The 19173-nt window shown below is 43.5% G+C and overlaps 2 protein-coding genes across 3 annotated transcripts in view; one reads left to right on the top strand and one right to left on the bottom strand.

Moving 5' to 3' along the window:
* LOC111863323 (cytochrome P450 4C1) overlaps positions 1 to 19173 on the bottom strand; it is a 222376-nt gene that overhangs the window by 81504 nt on the left and 121699 nt on the right. The window lies entirely within an intron of this gene.
* The window catches only part of LOC117282241, a 3667-nt gene continuing 2554 nt past the window's right edge, over positions 18061 to 19173 (top strand). The window contains exon 1 of the mRNA XM_033751114.1: positions 18061 to 18095. The gene's annotated coding sequence lies outside the window, so the exon portion shown is untranslated. The remainder of the gene's footprint in view (positions 18096 to 19173) is intronic.

Below are 19173 nucleotides of genomic sequence, written 5' to 3'. Positions count from 1 at the left end.
TGTGTGGGCAGAATATATAGCAATTCAGTCCGTACCTCACAGGAAACACATTACGTCTCCATAACAAAGCCCAACAGGTTAATGCTTTAAGGAAACAGTTGTTGTTTATTGTGAGAACCATACGGAACACACAGATACACTGTGTGGGCAGAGTATATAGCAATTCAGTCCGTACCTCACAGGAAACACACTCCGTCACCACTACAAAGACCAACTGGTTAATGCTGTTTAGGGAAACAGTCGCTGTTTACTGTGAGAACCATACGGAACACACAAGTACACTCTGTGGGCAGAATATATAGCAATTCAGTCCGTACCTCACAGGAAACACACTCCGTCACCACTACAAAGCCCAACTGGTTAATGCTGTTTAGGGAAACAGTCGCTGTTTACTGTGAGAACCATACGGAACACACAAGTACACTCTGTGGGCAGAATATATAGCAATTCAGTCCGTACCTCACAGGAAACACATTACGTCTCCGCTACAGAGCCCAACCGGTTAATGCTGTTTAGGGAAATAATCGCTGTGTATTGTGAGAATTATAGGAAAATACACAATACATTCTGTTGGCAGAGTACAGAGTTTCAGTATGTTAAAGCAAGTGGTATATATAGTAACCACTGGGCTTTAAAGGGTTAATGGTAAGCTGTGACAGAGAAAGGATTCGTGCGGAGCGCTGCAGAGTGGAGTAAAGTGACGAGAAAGTAGTCTGAGAAGTGGTTCTTACAATTTTCGTGCTGGGTCACGCTTCATCATATCTGCAGGCCAAAGATGTGATAAATCAACCAGATCCAGACGTTTCACAATTCCCTAGGTCACACGCTACCAACTTCACCAAAACACATATCACCAGAATCCACCGATGACACTCGGAGGATAAGCAGTGGTCTGCACAACGAAATACGAATCCTCGTGACTTTACTACAGCATATAGGTACATAAGTACATCTACTATTCGAAAAACGAAGCTCCATCATCACGTGATGACGTCATCATTAAAATTCCAGCATTCATACGTCTGCAGGATATTCATACATACAAGGTTAATACTTTTCTCACCAGATGGCAGTGGGCATGTTTGGATGATAAAGTAAAGAGAAGGTGGATATAGCTAACTACTATTACCAGTGGTAATAGTCTGGTGGAATAGCCCTCCATTTAATCTTCCCTTCTCCCCCCCCCACCACATACTCTATACCACCTCTGGCCCACTACCTGCTGGCCATTCAACCAGATCCTTCCCCTCCCCTTCTCTACTATTGTCCTATGTAGCCACACTCCTCCTCTCCTTCTCATATACAGCTGTGTTTACTCGACTGGACTCAGTCTGTTGCACCTGTTCTGCTGGTTCGATCGAGGATTTATTCTTGTCTTCTACCCTGAAGATGGAGGCGATACGTTCTACAATTTCTACACGGCGCCACACCCCAGAAGACGGCTTTCTTCAATTAATTTATTATTTTCAGATCCCTAGGTTTGACCTCCCCACTATAAACCTCCATGGAAGTTTCCTGTAAACTTCTGGTGCTTGTTGTTGGAGTTGAGGTTACGGGACTACGGAAGGGGAAAAGAATATGGCAGAACCGTTATAAAAGAAAAACTTTTTCTTCCGGAGAATACAATAAACCCACTAGAAATGGCAGAGAAAAGAAACTAACAATAAAATATGTTTCGTAGTGTATTTGAGTACGAGATAGAACAATATAGTAGAACAAAATATTGTCTAGCTTTGTGTTTCCGTGTGCATCTCATCCATCAATGTGCTGCTCCATCTTTCCTACCTCCATGCTCTATGAAACTTAGGGGGAACATTCGCTGAAGTACCGCCCCACTCAAAACAACATTAATTTATACTGGATCTGAAGTCAACTATGACGACACCAAGTTCTGAGGTGTGACACCGTGTATTCGGGTATAATTTTACCGACGTTTCACGGAAACATGCTGTCTGCAACTTCAGGATTGAAGATGGAGTCACATAACCGTATGAAAGTAAGCAAATCTCCCTCTACAGATTAAATCCTGTGCCAGCTTAATCTTTTTTCGTAACATTTCTTTCCACCACTTTGTATAAGAATTCCGTGTATATCAACTGCCTCCCCTCCCATCACTGTCATATTGTTATTTCGCCTTTGTTTCCCTGACACTGTAGTCACACAACTACTGAGCGGTAGCGCTCTGACTGCTATCCGGGAAGTGCTTAGTTCGAATCTTGCCCTTAATAGCAGCTAGGCTGACTGAGGCTTCTCGTGGCTGCCTCAATCTCGACAGAAAATGACAGGCTAGTATGTCGAACAGGTCACGATCGCTCCTTTCATCACCACACCGCTCGATACTGACAGCATTGTTAAATTAGCCACAAGAACAACGTAACCAATCACATTTTCTTGAAAAGAATTGTCATTTAACTTTGTTTAGTGCTTCAACACACAACGAAAAGAGTGACAGTCTAACAACACACAAGTTCCTAACCAACTGTAATAACCTTGAAGGGGAAAACAACACGGCCTGGACCTGTAAGGAAGGCAAACTCACTCCAAACTCCCGCTGATAGAAGAGGCACTAAGACACGAGCCTTAGCGGGTTAAGATTTTAAATATTAAGAATTTTAACAATTTTTATCTCAACAACAATTTGTCTTATTAAAATCTTCATATAAAACTTTGATTCAATTTCATATACTATGATCAATGTAATAGTAGTTTCCTCGACATGTTGTTATGCCTTCTGAGGATGGTCATTTACTCACCGAAACATGTAAAGGCATCATATACATATACATTTGAGTCACAAGGAACGGTGTTGTCAAATCATTCTATAAGAATTGTTATTTATGCGTTATATAGGACTACATACGCGGCATTTTAAGATATGTAATAATCTTGATTCATATTATAATTTATCCTGAAGACAGTGGAAATCTGTCAGTTCGAAACACTGGTGACCTACGAGGAAAGAGCATATGAATATGTTCCGCTGTCAAAATGTTAATCTTAGTAAGTTCGTATCTGCAGGCGCATAATTTGGAGACAAATAGGTGAAGGGTGACAGAAGGGCGGTGTGGGGTCAAGGGGAACAGTGAGCAGGGAAATTGCCCCATATGTAGCAGAAAGGAAGATTGTAGTCACATACTGAGATGTGAAGGAACAAAAGTTTGGAAGGGCCAGATTTTGGACAATATTGTCACGTGTATGGGGGGTTCTTGTTCGGATGATGGGATTTATTGGCACTTTGTTTACAAACTCTCCTAATTACAAGCGGCAGAGCTATCGCTGATTTACACAATTTGCAGTTCACCGTTACACACGCACTAAGATCCTCAGTTTCCACTAGTCGTCTCCTAGCAACGGATCTCAACACAGAAACTATGACTTCAAATCAATATGGAGTCTTCTTGCCATTTCTTTTCAATCACACTGGAATCTCGGAAGTAAAAACTTCTTGAGTCACTCCTCGAGCTTACGACTGCCTCGTAACTGCCCTGAACGAATTCTCACACTCTTATTTACATAGGCGTGGAGCGGAGAGACATCCAGTGTAGGTGCTCCTACGTGACAATGCGCCTGCGCATACAGCTGCTGTGACCCGAGCACTGCTGGGGCATTTCAACTGGGAGTTGTTTGACTACCCTCCTTATAGCCCTGATCTCGCTTAGAGCGGCTACCGTCTGCTTGCCTACCTGAAGCAATAATGAGGAGTTGATGGAAGGTCTCGAAACGCGCCTGAGCTCACAGGCGGCAGAATTGTTTGACACAGACATACAAAAATCAAGTGTCTCAGGTTGTGCGGTGACTACGTTGAGAAGTAGATTAAGTAGGTATGTAATTTTTTGTGTATAATATTTTTTTCTCATTACTTCCATTGTTAAGAGCTCCCCGGAGGTTACTTTCTGAATCCCTCGTGTATGCTTAACTACAGAGCGATACTGGAGAGAATAAGAAGAAGTCCTATACTATTCTATAAGTTCTAAACTGCAGGATTGTAACTGAAATGTGAAGCCAAATTTTAGGAACAGGAAGTCAAACTGCGACACTTCAAACTGGGAACTGTAGAGGAGTTAATAAAGTATTCATCCATATTATCAAAACGGAGGACCATACTTCAAAAAAGAAGTACGGTGTACTTTTACGGAGTACGCCGTTTCAGCTCTTCCTATTAATCAAAACGTTTGAGTCATGTGACAGCAGACAGAAATGGCTGCATTTGGCACTTCGCGAAAGGACAGTGGGGCAATGGTGTGTATTCAGTATTTTTATAGGGGTGTAGAGAGCGAGGGGTGTGAGGTCCAATTCAGTACAACGACGTTCGACAGTCCCTCCCTAATTTCCTGCACCCCCCCCCCAACGCCGCACCGGCCACGCCACTTGTTACGTCACGCAACTTTGCATGTAAGAGTGGCATCCAAAGGCTTGGGACACGAGGCCAGTGCGAGTGACTAATGGCATATTCAGAAGCATCGAAGTCGCAGAGAGCAACTCAAAATCAATGCTGACAAAAATACCCTATGGAGGAGTCATTCTAGGAAAGCTGACGGTGAGTCAGCTCGTCAAGGAATTTCTCACTTTTTAGGTAACAAAAATTTCATCGAAACCTCCACAAGAGAGCGCCATTAACCTCTGCTCTGAGCCAAACACCGGGTAAGTTGTCTTAGCGGTAACACAGCGGCCTCCGTAGTCTAGAGGTAACGTACCCACTTCATGACTCGTGGTACGCGGGTTCCAATATCCGGCGGAAGTCGTCGAATTTTTAAGGGCGGAAAAATTCAGGGAACAAGTCCTCCGGGAGGGACTTTAAGCCGTGTGTCCCGTGTCGTAACTTTACGGCACGTAAAAGAACCTCATATCCCCAAAGGGGATCACTGAGCCAAATTCCAGGAAGTTTCCCGCCCAACAGTAGTCTCTAAGGCCTCTGATAGATGGGGGAAGCATTATAGATACCGCTAAGCAAGTGGCCGAACTCGCTTGCTGGGCGGAACTGATGGTACGCACCAGTATCGGTAGGGTATAGAGACTGGTAGAATATCATAGAGGGAAGCACAATAGATCAAGCTGGTCGCGGTGCATGGGGAAACCCACCCTCTCTAAATAACTAACTAACTAGCGGTAACACCCTGTACATGAATTTGGGAGACTCTCGGTTTGAATGTTGACTGGGGTAGGGATTAAAATGACTACACCAGTTCCATGCAAATCCCGGGATAATACCTCGATTAAGTGATGGTCGCTTCCTTCCAAATTACTGACAATTCATCGGCCACCCCATTAACCGACGCCACATATACTACATACTGATGGCGTCTTAAGGCAACCAATTTAAATTTACTTTTAATATTATCTTCCCATTTTCGATTATGTATCTCGTGTTTCTACACTTTAGGTATATCGACTATTACGTTGTGTATTTATTTATCGCGTGTGCTACATGTCACGCCAATCACTTCAGTCGTGATATGATCAGTCCTCCAAACAAAAAGCGCGGATCTTTCAGAACGTAATGCCCAACTAGCGTAGTTCCCACACAGAAGTTCGCACGCCCTTCATGTTAGTACTATTTATGATACTAGATTACAAGGTATTAAAGTGTAAAGGCCTGGAATGGCATGATGTTTGTGCCAAATTTAGTGAAAATCGGTCTGGTTTCAAAGCTATTAAAAAAAACACAAAGTGAAATGATATTACTGAGTACGACTGTGTTCTTGAATGTGACGCCGTGTAGTTTGGTAGAAGTTCGTCTGGTGTATCGGAGACACATAATGCCTCCATCTTCAGGATCGAACAGTAAAAGGAAAACTATCCCTATAACAGACCGTGGAGGGCCCCACGATTTCGAGACATCGAGGCTCGCACATTTTCTAGTTAATATGCTCACAGATGGCGATAAAGTTGTGAGCCTTGCGCGCCGGCCGCCTTTTATCCACCAGGAAGATTCCTTGCACTCATTTTTGTTAGAGGCTGACTCAACCCTAGGGCCATAGTGCGGCTGGAAGTATTAGGTAAATTCAAAATGTCCAATGGCTTTATCGGAAATCGAACCCGCGACCTTGCGGCTTGTAGCATAGTGCCTCAACCAACTATGCTACCGCGTGCCTCAGATAGGAGAGTAACACGCAAGCAGAGCTCGGTGCCGCAAAGCAGAAAACAGTGGCCTTCACTGGTAGGGTTACCTGTGGATACCGGAACCGCTGATGGGGCCTCACACTGTATCCATTTGTTCTCTACGGGCATTCCACTAGCAATTTCGGATGCTTTACGAGTCTGTTGCAGAGTGAGCCAGCGGGGCGCCAACGTCCTGGCCAGACAGCCGGTGCTTTGCACCGTGTTTGTGCGTCCTCGAGGGAACAGTGAGTCAGCAGACATTACCAGCAATGATAATTAGGCGCAGCTGCCAACACACACTGACCCCCTCCACATGTCCTTACCCTCCCTTCTTCGTGAAACACACCTCTACACTAAAGCAAATTGTTGGGGTGACATCCAGTGGGGCTGGCTACTGAATTACATGATTATTATAGTATATAAGGGATGTTGAGGGAGTCCCTGAATGACATCATCCCTGCCTATAACATATACATCCCGCTACTCTCTAGGGGTTGACCTGTAAGTAACACACGACTAAGGGGAGTCAAAATACATATACACCCCGAAGTCATGCAATATTTTGGATAAGATTAGGAGGGGGGGAGTATTCTTGCACGTGATCGTGGTATTATCAGTGTCGAAAATATAGCCATAAGAGAGACCTGACTATGTAGAAGAGTCCTTGTATGGGTGTGAAACAAGGTGCAAGACTAACAGGTATAAATTTACGTTAAATACGCGGAACAGGAAAACTCTGAGGAAGGAGCATGAAGAAGCAGAAATAACCAGGAACTGTAAAAACAAAAGTGAGACTATCCCTGTAACAGGCCGTGGAGGCCCATAGGGTTGCGAGACGTCGAGGCTCCCACATTTTCTAGACAATCGGCTCACAGATGGCGGTGAGGTTGTCAGCCTTCGCGCCGGCCGCGCTTTATCCCCAGTAAGATTCCTGGTACTCATTTCTGTTAGAGGTTGAGTCGACCCCAGGGGCATAATGCGACTGGGAGGATTAGGACAATTGAAAAATTCAATGACCTTATCGGGAATCGAATCGGCTACCTTCCGGCTTGTAGCGTAGTATCTCAACCAACTACGCTACTGCCCGCCCCCAAACCAGAAACGGAAGGAATTATATAAGGACACTGTTTTTAAAAGGAGAAGTTTACGATAGGTGCGACATGTGACACTATTGCTCGAAACATGAGTTGTTAAGTAACCCAGAATGTTGATGTAAAGGAAAAAGGCCCAGACTGAGCCGGCTGGCAGATACAGAGAGATACTTGACCTTCCAGGTTCGGGGAGTCTCGAATCTGAGGCAGTAAAATGAAGTCATTAGTCCCATGGGACTCGGACCTGAGAATGACTGCACTGGCGAAGGCCAGCAGCAATTGTAAGCGTCATACCCATCCTCTCATCAGAGAGAATGTTACGTAAGGACTATGACCGCAGGAGTTCAGTTGAAAAAATTACTGGCCGTGAGTCTCGAGAGGCTTGTCGCCAAGACGAAATGATTGGCGGTAAACCGTCAGTCGTAAAGTGACTCTGACTCTGCCTCTGAGTTGGCAGTTGGCAGAATAATTAAGCAGAAATGGCAAGAAATGAATTAGACTGTGCAAAGACTTCATAGTGTGCTGCAGTTACAGTGAGACTGTTATGAAGCCGTTGCCAGGATATGACTATTAAAGACTGAGGACACTAGGTGTGTGGAAATATCGATAGCGATACAAATAATCGTAGTTATGATCTAAATGTATAACGTGTCATTAAATCCAATCATCCAATCCAAGGCCCGTCTATAGTCATCCAAAATAAGAAAGACGAATAAAAATCAGTGGCCAGCGAATTTCGGTTTTGAAGTAGAAGTCTGAAACTTAATTACACGATAATAGATCTTAGGATTGGAACAAGAAACGTGCCTTCAAGCCATACACAAAGGAATTTGTATTTGGGGGGAAAACATATTGAAAGAGGAGTAAGTCTATAGGTCTNTAGAAGAGAGAGTTTGCAGGGTTCCCCCTGCATGTATAACAACACATTAGACATATGTGTATGGCGGGACTGCTGACGTTAATGGAACCAGGCTGGAAGTGAAGACATCTATAATTATAGATGTCTTCACTTCCAGCCTGGTTCCATTAACGTCAGCAGTCCCGCCATACACATATGTCTAATGTGTTGTTATACATGCAGGGGGAACCCTGCAAACTCTCTCTTCTAGTCGGTGTTTGTGGGCGAAATTTATGCCCACGCAGAAGGCGTCTTTTTAATAAAACAGCGGTACGTAATTCGCACATGATGACGCACAAACCGACATCCGTATCAACGCCGAAACTAACCTGAACTGACTAAAATTTGAGTTTCACTCTGCGAACCACAGAACACCACACATTCTGCAGGTAAGAGTGCGGTCTTATGGTCCATAACGCCGTGTAGCTCAGAGAAAACCCGACGTTTCGGAGGTAAATATAACCTCTAGCACAAACAGGCCTAGTCGTCGACTTCGTGCTTATTTCTGGCTTGGTTTAATTTCGACTCTGAAGATGGAGGTGTTTCTCCACAATAGAAGGTATTACAGCCCAGAAAACAGTATTCCTTACAGAGAGTTCTATATTGCGGGAAAGAATGACGTTTCGGAGAAAAAATTCGATTCCATTTTCATGATTGAAATAACAATGAAGAAGGAAAGAACAGTTTGATGCCTGTTTCATGCTGGTTTACTTTTAAACGGGTATTGCTCCATGGCGAGTAAAAATATTCTTTATAATTGAAGATATTTCGGTGTATAGACCCTTTGCTAAGCAAAGACCTCGAAACACTGAGACAACAGCTGTTCCTTTGTAACGGCCGCTAAACACGTCAACGATATCCGAGCTATCACTAAGCAACCGCCCATAGCAAACAACAGAGGAAATGTTGAAGGCCGTGTTTTCTGTTGGGTCCAACCCAAGGCTATATAACGAGGACCCCAGGCCGACTGAGGGGAATTGAGAGTTCAGTTGCGGGATATTCGCTGGACAGGAAGAATATGAGCGCGGAAAGCCAAAGAAACTCCACTGTCAGAAGCCGTTGCTAGTGAACGGCTGTCGAAGAAACTGCGGGCTGGAGAAGATTTAGTGTTTGCAGCAGTGGTTTGTAAAATGTGGAGATCAGCGACGGCGCTGTAATCGTAGTTCTGAGTTGTGTGTAAGAGTGGTCAATAAATCCATTCACCAATCCAAACCCCTTCAACAGTCACACCTTAAATCTTTGCAATACTGACTGTGAAGCTATCGGGTAATAGTATATAACAGCATAACAACTGTCAACGTCAATTTTACTACTTACACGTGTGAGATATATGCAATATTGGTAATTTTGACCACATCAAGTTGGTATTCCAATTCCACCTGCACGTTCTGCGGCAAAGGGAACTTTCCCTAATACACACAAAACTCTTCGTAAAATGCGTAAATGGGTGGTTTATAAAACGGATCCAGTCCAAATTCCGTCAGATAGCGTTACTGTCCCCCTCTCTTACATTTTGGTTTTCCCTTTTTTAACCATAACACAAACTTCGCTTTTCACAGAAGTGTCGCCATGTTCTTGAGTGCAGTGACCCTAGCGGCAAATTGTAGCAACTGCATATGCAAGCTTTGATTCAACTCTTCGCCAGTCGTAAGCTAATGTCTGGAACTCCGGATATCTTTATCTTGGCTGATTGTTTCACAGTGAATGTGATAAACTGTAAGGACCATTTCTGCTCGCCCTGTTCATACACGTACGCTAATTCACTCAACTCCCTTCAACCTTAAAATGGAGGCAGCACGAACCTCCGAAACGTCAGAAACAATACCCACATTTACACAGCACAAAGAAACAATAGCAGAATCAATACCAATTCTCTTCACTCTGTAGGTTTTTATGTTCTCACACCGGTGGTTATCAAGTGTTCTGTAATTTGGGATATAATGCCTTGTAGGCCGTTGGAAGTCAACTGACGTTTCGGAGGAACATGTTGCTTCCATCTTTAGGGTTGAACAAAGCAAGATAACGGCGTGAAAGCAGGCTGAAAACAGAGTTTCGACCCTGAAGATGGAGGAGACAAGTTCCTTCAAAACGACTTTCAACGGGGTACAAAACGTTATATCCCATAAGACATAACTCCTAAATTCTCTCCATTTTTCACCTCATTCCCATTGGATCGCTCAGAGGTCCTTTGCCAGTTCCCCCCCCCTTTATCCATACCTCTTCCCTTCACGCTCAACTTGCATTCCACCATGAAGAAGTTCCTGCGAAACGTTGGTGAAGGTCTATCGATCTACACGGCATCAGGTCTCAGAAAACGGCAATCTTCAAATAATATCTCACTTCTTGGTTCGTCGTCATAAAAGTAAGTAAAAAAAGTAAAGCTATCCATGTAACAGGCCGTGAAGGCCCATAGGGTTGTGAGACGTCGAGGCTCCCACATTATCTAGACAATCGGCTCACAGATGGCGTGAAGTCAGCCTTATGCGCCAGCCGCGCTTTACTCCCCACAGCAACCGAAAAGTAGTCCGACTATGGCAATATTACAACGGCATTTCCTCCTATTGTGAAGTCGGCACACAAAACTCCACTTGAACTGCGATCTGAGCTTCCACTCGGCAATTCAAACCCATTCACAGGGCCCAGATCAGTGTCACTGAACAAAGAGACCCGTATTCAGCCTACATCAACCTTTGCTGTGCTTGAATACAACATCAGAACTTTGTGCCAAGCCAAGAAAACACATCTAAACTTCTGCACGGTTAATATCATCACGTGTTTCTCGTATACAAACGAGACGTCGCCCATCGAGTGTTCCTTATTTCTTGTTTATTTAAGGACACTCTCTTTAACTTAGAGCCTATAGCATCGACTAGATTCAAAGAATAATGCATTTGAAAGGCTGAGGAAGGAAGATTAATTCCAAAGAGAATTATAACATACGAGGGAGAGTCAGTAAATATGTCACGGAAGTAAAACACCTGCAATGGGCGTAATTGATTTTCTATGTGTATCACTAGGTAGCAGCACAGTCCAGCTTCATGACAGTCTAGGTAGCAGACGCGCATGCGCATGTTCAGAGGCTGGTTTCAATACTCAAAATGGAGACCGTGCCTGAGGACTATACTACCGAACAACAGCGCTCTGTTCCGCGTTTCTTTGTGGGCAAAAGGACTCAATGTAAAGCACATTCGTAAAAAATGTTCCCTGTTTACGGTGGGGAGTGTTTGTCACGTAAAGCGGTTCAGAACTTTGTGGCAGATGTTTCGCTGGTGACGAAGAGGTTGAAACGGAGACGCGGAAGTGGCTGAGACAACAGTCAAAAGATTTCTATGCTGCGGGTTTCAGCACACTGGTAAAGCGATGGGACAAGTGTATCAGTGTTGGTGGAGGATATGTCGAGAAATAAATGTTTTTCTTCCGGGTTGAAATATCCCAAGTTTTGCGTTTTATATCAATTTGTGATCTATTTACTGACTCTCCCTCATATAACCCCCAAAAGATGAAGAAATTCAGGGCGTCCACAATTACTACTTAGGGACCAACATAATCTGAAGAGGCCGGAAGAGACCAAACATGACCTTGTATAACTTTATATGTTTGCATTTTCGCTGTGTGTGCGCCTTGTTTATTGTGTGTATCTTGTTTTGTATTGTTCCCTTTATGTATAGTTTTTCCTTGTCTGTATCAGTGTAAGATCTACTGCCACCGGATGAACACCCAATTGCAGTAAAATAATAATAATAATAATAATTTATAAAGATTATGATGATGATGATTATGTGGAATTAAGCGGTTGTGGCATTCGTTGGGAGCGACATAGGAAAACGATGAAGAAATTCACTCAGGACAGCACGTGACCCAACCTAGATTCTAAGGGGATGCCTGCAGAATACGAGTCAACATGTTACCGGTATGCAAACCTTTTCGGTTTCCTCTAAGATTAAAACACGAAACATGAATCGATCTTTGCAACTCGATTGTCAGATATCGAATTCATCCGGTTACGCTTCTGAAACAGAATAAGAACATAACTCACTCCGTAACCTGCCAAGGGCAGGGCCAGAGATGAAGCCCAACTTAAAGTTCGAGGATGTGATAGTGTGCTGCGAGATCAGCACTATCACACACTTCAGGGGGCGGTTATGAGTATGGAGCAATGGTGGAATAATTAGCAGGGTAATTTAAAGGTAAAGCTATCCCTGTAACAAACCGTGAAGGCCCATATGGTTGTGAGACGTTGGAAGTTCCCATATTTCCTTTAGACAATCGGCTCGCAGATGGCGGTGAGGTTGTCAGCCTTGTGCGTCGACCCACCTTTACCCACAGGAAGATTCCTGGTACTCATTTCTGTTAGAGGCTGAGTCGACCCCAGGGCCATTGTGAGGCTGGAAGGATTACGTCAATTGAAATAATCCACTTCATCGGGACTCGAACTCGCAACCTTCCGACTTGTAGCATAGTCTCTCAACCAACTACGTTACCACGTGCCCCCAATTAGCAGGGCAAAGTCGAAGAGAATCGGATAAAAACCTGCTCCAGCGCCAATGCCATTGGATATCACCTAGATTAGAACGAGAGACTCCATGGTGAGGAGCGAGTGTCAGCGGCGTGCTCCGTGGCGTGACCTGAAGTCTGTGTAACAGCAGCGCCACGTGTGACCAGGATGGACACTATACATATCGATCTCCTAATACGTAGACTTCCTTCTCGTCCTCTATACACGTAGCTAAATTCAGTGAGCCGTACACATGGGTAACGAATCCTTACGCTGAAGCATCAACACGAGTCGTCTGCAGGTCTGCAGCTTCGCCGCAACTGCCCTGCCATGAGCCATCAGCTGCTGAGTCCAACACAGCTAGATTCCCGAATTTAGTTGCGAGCCACAAGATGTTAATATTATTTTTCCTCAATCACGAAGAAAGTATGAAAAGGAGAAGATAAAGTAGGGAGAGATACAGAACGGGGGACAAATACTTCCTGGTTTGAAGGTTCCAAGGCAATGCCCGCTCGTCTTTCTTGTAGAGGTATGTCAGAAAGAGGGTAAAACGTTAAGAAGTGAAAAAGGTAAAGCGTTAGGAAGTGAAATTTATTATGAACAGAGGTGAACATAGTATAGCAGTAAATTTATGCTATCCCATCGACAAAACTATTATTTTTTTCGTGGATTACCTCAGTACCTCCAGGTAAATTCCGGGATAATAATTCGATTATGCAACGAAATATTCTTCTAATTTATATCATTCTATAATCCGACGGTATGTAGCGTCAGTACTTAAGAAAGCGTCATTAAATAACACACAGAAAAATCTCGAAGCTGTCACTTTATATTTCTTCCCTTTTTCTTTCTTTCTTTTCCTTTCTCATTTCTTCCTTGCAGAATGCAATTTGCCTTGCACGCTTCCAGATACTTAACGTTCTCTTGCGACGTTTTTAACATAACTTGAAACTAAGCGGAGATTCTATTTAAACTTAATGACATTGGACTTTTCTTAAATTACATTTTAACTGCGTATTTTTACCGCTTTCTTCTCTTTCTGAACTCTAAGTAAGACCTTTGAAGTTCGCCTCCAATTTCTTTAATATTGATTCGTTCATCAGGAAAAGTCAGAACATGACAGAGAATGTTTCACTCTAAGCTTCTCGCAGTCAGAAGCCACCACTATCCGGCGTTCAGTACATGTCTCAGGATGTGTCGTCACCAGTCAGTGACGCAGATTTTTACGTCACTGTTTTAAAATTTCTAGTTCCCATTTGGAACAATCAGTGGGAACCAAAATACCCATACCGAAGATTTCGTCAAACACACAGGGAATTTTCTTCCGTAAGGTTGCCTACTCAAAGTATGACGCTAGCAAGTTTATTCCGTAAAAATAATTTCTTCCGAATGACCAGTTGCATTTAAATTGTTTAAACAAATGTGATGCATTGGTAGGAAAAAAAGTTTGGAAAGTGTTGATAGTTGGGGTACCTCAAGAACTTTCTTTTAAACGAGGTATATTAAAATAAACGGTAGAAAGCACTGGTTTAGACGGAGCGTAAGTAATATATCGATAGTGTCATTTCGAAGGAATTCCATGAATCCATCTTCAGAGTAGAAATATAACCTGAGTGTGGGAAAAAGAACGGTACGTATAGAAAGAGGATGGGACAAGGCTGGGGCCCTGAAGAACTCCAATATCGCCCTTGGAAACCGATTTTTGAATGACCAATATGTTTACAGTGTTCACATTTTGTTTTTGACGCTTCGTTTAAAACCAAGCTTCATTTTTCAGTAACCAGCCAAGTGCCGGGTCAGAGATGTGATAATGTGCTGCCTGGTCAGGGCCATCACACACCTCGGGGGGCGGTGACATAGGTATGGAGCAATGGTAGAATGATGTTTAAGAGGGGGAAAGCGTAGAAGCTTGAGGAAAATCATGTTCTAGTTCCATTTCCTCCGCTATGAAGTCACTCTAGGACTGAACGAGGCATAAGCCAGTGTCTAATAATTCGCGTCATCACAACGATGCCTGGTTTCCGACGTTTTGAAAGAACCTTGTACCTGCTTTTCGAACTCCAATGTCAGAAAATTTTATTCCAAATCAGTCTTCTGGTTCGTTACCTACGTTTCGGAACAACCTTTTTTTCTTAGTCTCAACTTTCAATGTCAGAGAATTTCATTTCCAGCAATCGAAGTTTCCGAGTAACCTGCTTCTCCAATGTCCACTTTCAATATCACATAATTTCCTTCGCAGCTTTTAACATGCATTGTGGTTCTTAGTGACGTTTCGAAAGAACCTGTTGCCTCCATCTAGAGCTTGAATGTTGGAGAACTCCATTCGAAGGCATCAGCATAATTATAATAATGGACACGACAGATAGAGAGATTTCCTTCACTGCTTCATGGGAGGACATTTTAGACCCACCATCGGGGCACAAATATCATTTTCGATAGTCACAAACATTACCGGCAAATGACACAATCAAAATGCAGGCAGCATTTCCATACTCATCCCAACACTCTAATATACACGATAACAGGCTTTTCTTAAATTACTTCATATGCATGCGAGTTTGGGTATGGTGAGGTCTATTAACTGGTTCACTAGTTTTGATTTCCAGAATTTCATTAAAGCAGGTGTCATTAAAGGGGCCCCCAAAGTTTCAGAAAGGAGAAACAAGGAAAGTAATGTTGCTTATAGACCCGTTGCTAAGAGCTGACTCTATAAACAGCGGCCGTTGCTAGGTAACGCCCGCAATATACACGCACGGAACAATAGAACAATGGAGTTATGCAAATCCTTTCCTAAGCAACGGCCGGCCACAGAATATTCCTGGTACTCATTTCTCTTAGAGGCTAAGTCGACCCCAGGGCCATAGTGGAGCTGCAAGGAGTACGTCAATTGAAGAATCCAATAATCTCAACGGGAATCGAACCCGCGACCTCCGGGCTTGTAGCATAGTGCCTCAAACAACTACGCTACCGCGTGTCCCTATAAATTTAAACAGTCGAGGAGAGGAGAGACTGAAGAATCTTCATGGTGACAAAGACGTAAGCTCTCTTGCTTTTTTACGCTTCTTAACTTCAAAAGAGTTAATAAGATGAACTCCATGCTATACATATATATATATATATCTGGATCTCTCTTCTGAAACATTTCCTACTTTCATTATAAAAATTTCCTGGCAGGACCGGTGACCTGGGGGGGTTCTTTAGACACAAAGAAACAGAAGAGAATTATAAAGGGACTATTTTGCGAGAAAAATAAATAATAAACACAATATAATGTTTACAAGAATAAGGGTAAGCATGATCTTACAGTGATATTGAAATGTCATGGACTTGCGGTGGTAAAAGACGGAGTCGCGAGCCATAATTGGCAAGCGATGATTCTCGTCGGAATAAAAAAAAATGCAGAAATCGCATTACAGTCGCGACCACTGAAAAACATTTCCCTCGAAATTCAACGATGACTCATTTATTTCGTACCTTTCATACCTTTATCTCCCTCCCTCCTTTCTTCATTTGAAGATCTTATATTTTTATCTTTCAAGTGGTACGTTTCCGAAAAAAAAAAGGTGGGCTGTTATCAGTGTCCAGGTTGTGTCTCTAGAACTAACCTCTATGTTGCGAGTAAGAAATATGCAAGAGAGGGGCAGTGGTTGTAGCTGCATTTTTGTGGGGTACAATTGTGACGCACTGTCTGTAACAGATGGACACCCCCTGAAAGAATTTTTATAAAACAGGAAACGGCCGAGTGCCACTAGACTATTGCGTTGAAATAGGGTACAATAATAGACGGGACACACGTTGATGTTTGAGGCACTATGGTACAAGCCGAAGGTCGCAGGTTCGATTCCCGATGAGGTCACTGGATTTTTTTTTTCAAATCACCTAATCCTTCCAAGCGCACTATGGTCATGGGGTTGACTCAGCCTCTAACAGAAGTGAGTACCAGGAATTTTCTTGCGGGGTAAATAGAACGATCAAGTCAAGGAGGACGAGGTGGGCAGGGCATGTAGTATGAATAGGGGTGAAGAGGAATAGGATATTGGTGGTAAAACCATAAGGATAGAGACCATTGGGAAGACCAAGGCATAGGTGGGTGGACAATATTAAAATGGATCTTAGAGAGATAGGATGGGATGGTATGGATTGGATTGATCAGGCTCAGGATAGGAACCAGTGGAGGGCTCTTGTGAACACGGTAATGAACCTTCGGGTTCCATAAAATGCTGGGAAATTCTTGAGTAGCTGCAGAATTGGCTTCTCCTCAAGAAGGGCTCAGCTCCGTAAGTAAGTATAGGGCGGACGCTCACCGCCATTTGTGAGCCAATTGTCTAGAAAATGTGGGAGCCTCGACGTCTCACAACCCTATGGGCCTTCACGACCTGTTAGAGGGATAGCTACACCGTTTATCTTATAATAACGGAAAGTTTCCGTGAAGATCTACAAGTTTTCAGCCTTCACTTCGGCACCAACTCGCTACTTACCTATCCGAGCACAAAGCATTTCCCTCTACGTAAACATAGACGTATGTGCAGTATTGCTTGTTGCGCAAGATTAAAATTTTCGAAATAATTAAACAAAAATAAGCAAATCTGTCAGGAATTAGCGGAATATGTACTCACAGTTTCATCATCTGGTATGTGACGCCGTGTAGTCCGGTATAATTCCATCAACATTTCGAAGCAATGTACCGTTTCCATCTTCAGAATCGAAACCAAGTAAGAAACCAACAAGAACCAGGTCTCAAACAGAGCTCTGCTTGCCATCTGCTTCATGGTCGGATTTTCTTTCCAGCCCTGATGATTGAGACGAAATATTCCTCCGAAACCTCGATGAGCTTCTATGGGACTACGGGACGCTATGTTCCCATAAGAGCAAAACATTTAAGTTCCACTGGGTTGTGACGCCGTGTAGTTCGGAAAGAGTCCGACGTTTCGGAGGAACGTATCGTCTCAATTTCGGGCTCGACAGCTAGGGAGAGGAAGAAGCCAACAGAAGCAGATGAGGATAGAAGGAAGCAAAGCTACTGTGCTCCTTGCAGCATTTGAGCAACCCTAATGTTGCGGGGAAGGTAGTCTGCATGTTATCAGTGATAAGGCTGACCAACCCACAGAATTCACAGATAAGAGCGGCGGCTCCTCTGTGTCAGTCTGTGTGGACAAGTCAGTTCTGTTTGCTTGTGCGTTGCTGAAACTTGACACTCTTTCCCGGGTTCGAAGAGAATAAGAACTGTACGAAACGGTTCAGACGCTCCTGTCGGAATGGAACATAGCAGTTATTCACTGAACATATAAGTTTTAACAGCAGCGAAGAGGCGAACTTGAAGAAGCACTTGTCAAGCCTGTTCACTTCAGACAGAATCAAGATCAACACTAACGTTAGGCATTTGTCTTGTGTGGTATTGAGACAAAGAATATGAAAATATAGTTAGTCAAAGCTATAAACCATATTTATCACATAGGTACTGCTTATTACAGTGAAAGCTAAAAACAGTTTCCCAGAAAGTGGACCATATAAGGTACGTATTTGGAACATACAAATTTTCATATCCAATCACATACTTACTTAGTGTTCGCCTTTATGACCCTTTAAAACCCACGCTCACGCTCTTCTCTGCACGCGGTAGCATAGTTGGTTGACGCACTATGCTACAAGACGGAAGGTCGCGGGTTCGAGTCCCGATGAGGCCACGGGATTTCTTTCAATTGACTTAATCCTTCCAGCCGCACTATTGCCCTGGGATCGACTCAGCCTCTAACAGAAATGAGTACCGGGAATCTTCCTGGGGGTAAAGGGCATTCGGCGCGTAAGGCTGATAACCTCTGTGAGTCGATTGTCTAGAGAAAATGTGGGAGCCTCGACGTCTCAGAACCCTATGGGCCTTCACGGCCTGTTACAGGGACAGCTTTACTTTCTTTTTTTTTTTGCCTCTTCTTCTCTACCGCTTTCCTTCTGCCTCCACCTTTTCACTTTCAGCTCTCGCTAATCATTCTCTGCATTTTCCAGCCATCTCAATCACAGCCACCTCACTTGTCTTCTACCTTAAAATTTCGTAGATTTCAAAGTACCTTCCTTAATGACACAGTTTTTTTTTAATTTGTTTAGTGGGGGGTTGAGTCCAACTGGGTCCACTCGGCACGGCAGCCACTGATTGGCCTATTGTACCTGTCCCGGGTGATTATGATGATGTAAAATTTTGTGGAATGAAGACTGGCAGGGGAAACCGCAGTACTCGGAGAAAACCTTCTCCAGCGCAACTTTGTCCATAATAAAACCTACTTGATCAGACCCGGGATCGAACCCGGGCCGCCGCGGTGGGAAGCCAGCGACTAACCGCTTGAGCTATGGCGCGGCCTGACGACACATGAATAACTTTAGCTTTTTTATGTACCATCGTCACAAGTGTTCAGATCTTATAAATACAGTAAAACTTGGTTATAGCAACATCGGTTTCTGCGACACCTTGTCTATTGCGTCAAATATTCAATGGTACGAACTAATTCCTCATAAAGCAACTGTTTTTATACCTTGCTTAGTACGACATGCACAAATGCATCAACCTCGTATGTAACGTCATTTTCATTCCTGAATTTCTC

This window comes from Cryptotermes secundus, unplaced genomic scaffold, assembly GCF_002891405.2.
Source record: "Cryptotermes secundus unplaced genomic scaffold, Csec_1.0 scaffold1379, whole genome shotgun sequence".
NCBI classification, from domain to species: Eukaryota; Metazoa; Arthropoda; class Insecta; order Blattodea; family Kalotermitidae; genus Cryptotermes; species Cryptotermes secundus.
This window is presented reverse-complemented; position numbering and strand designations above follow the sequence as displayed.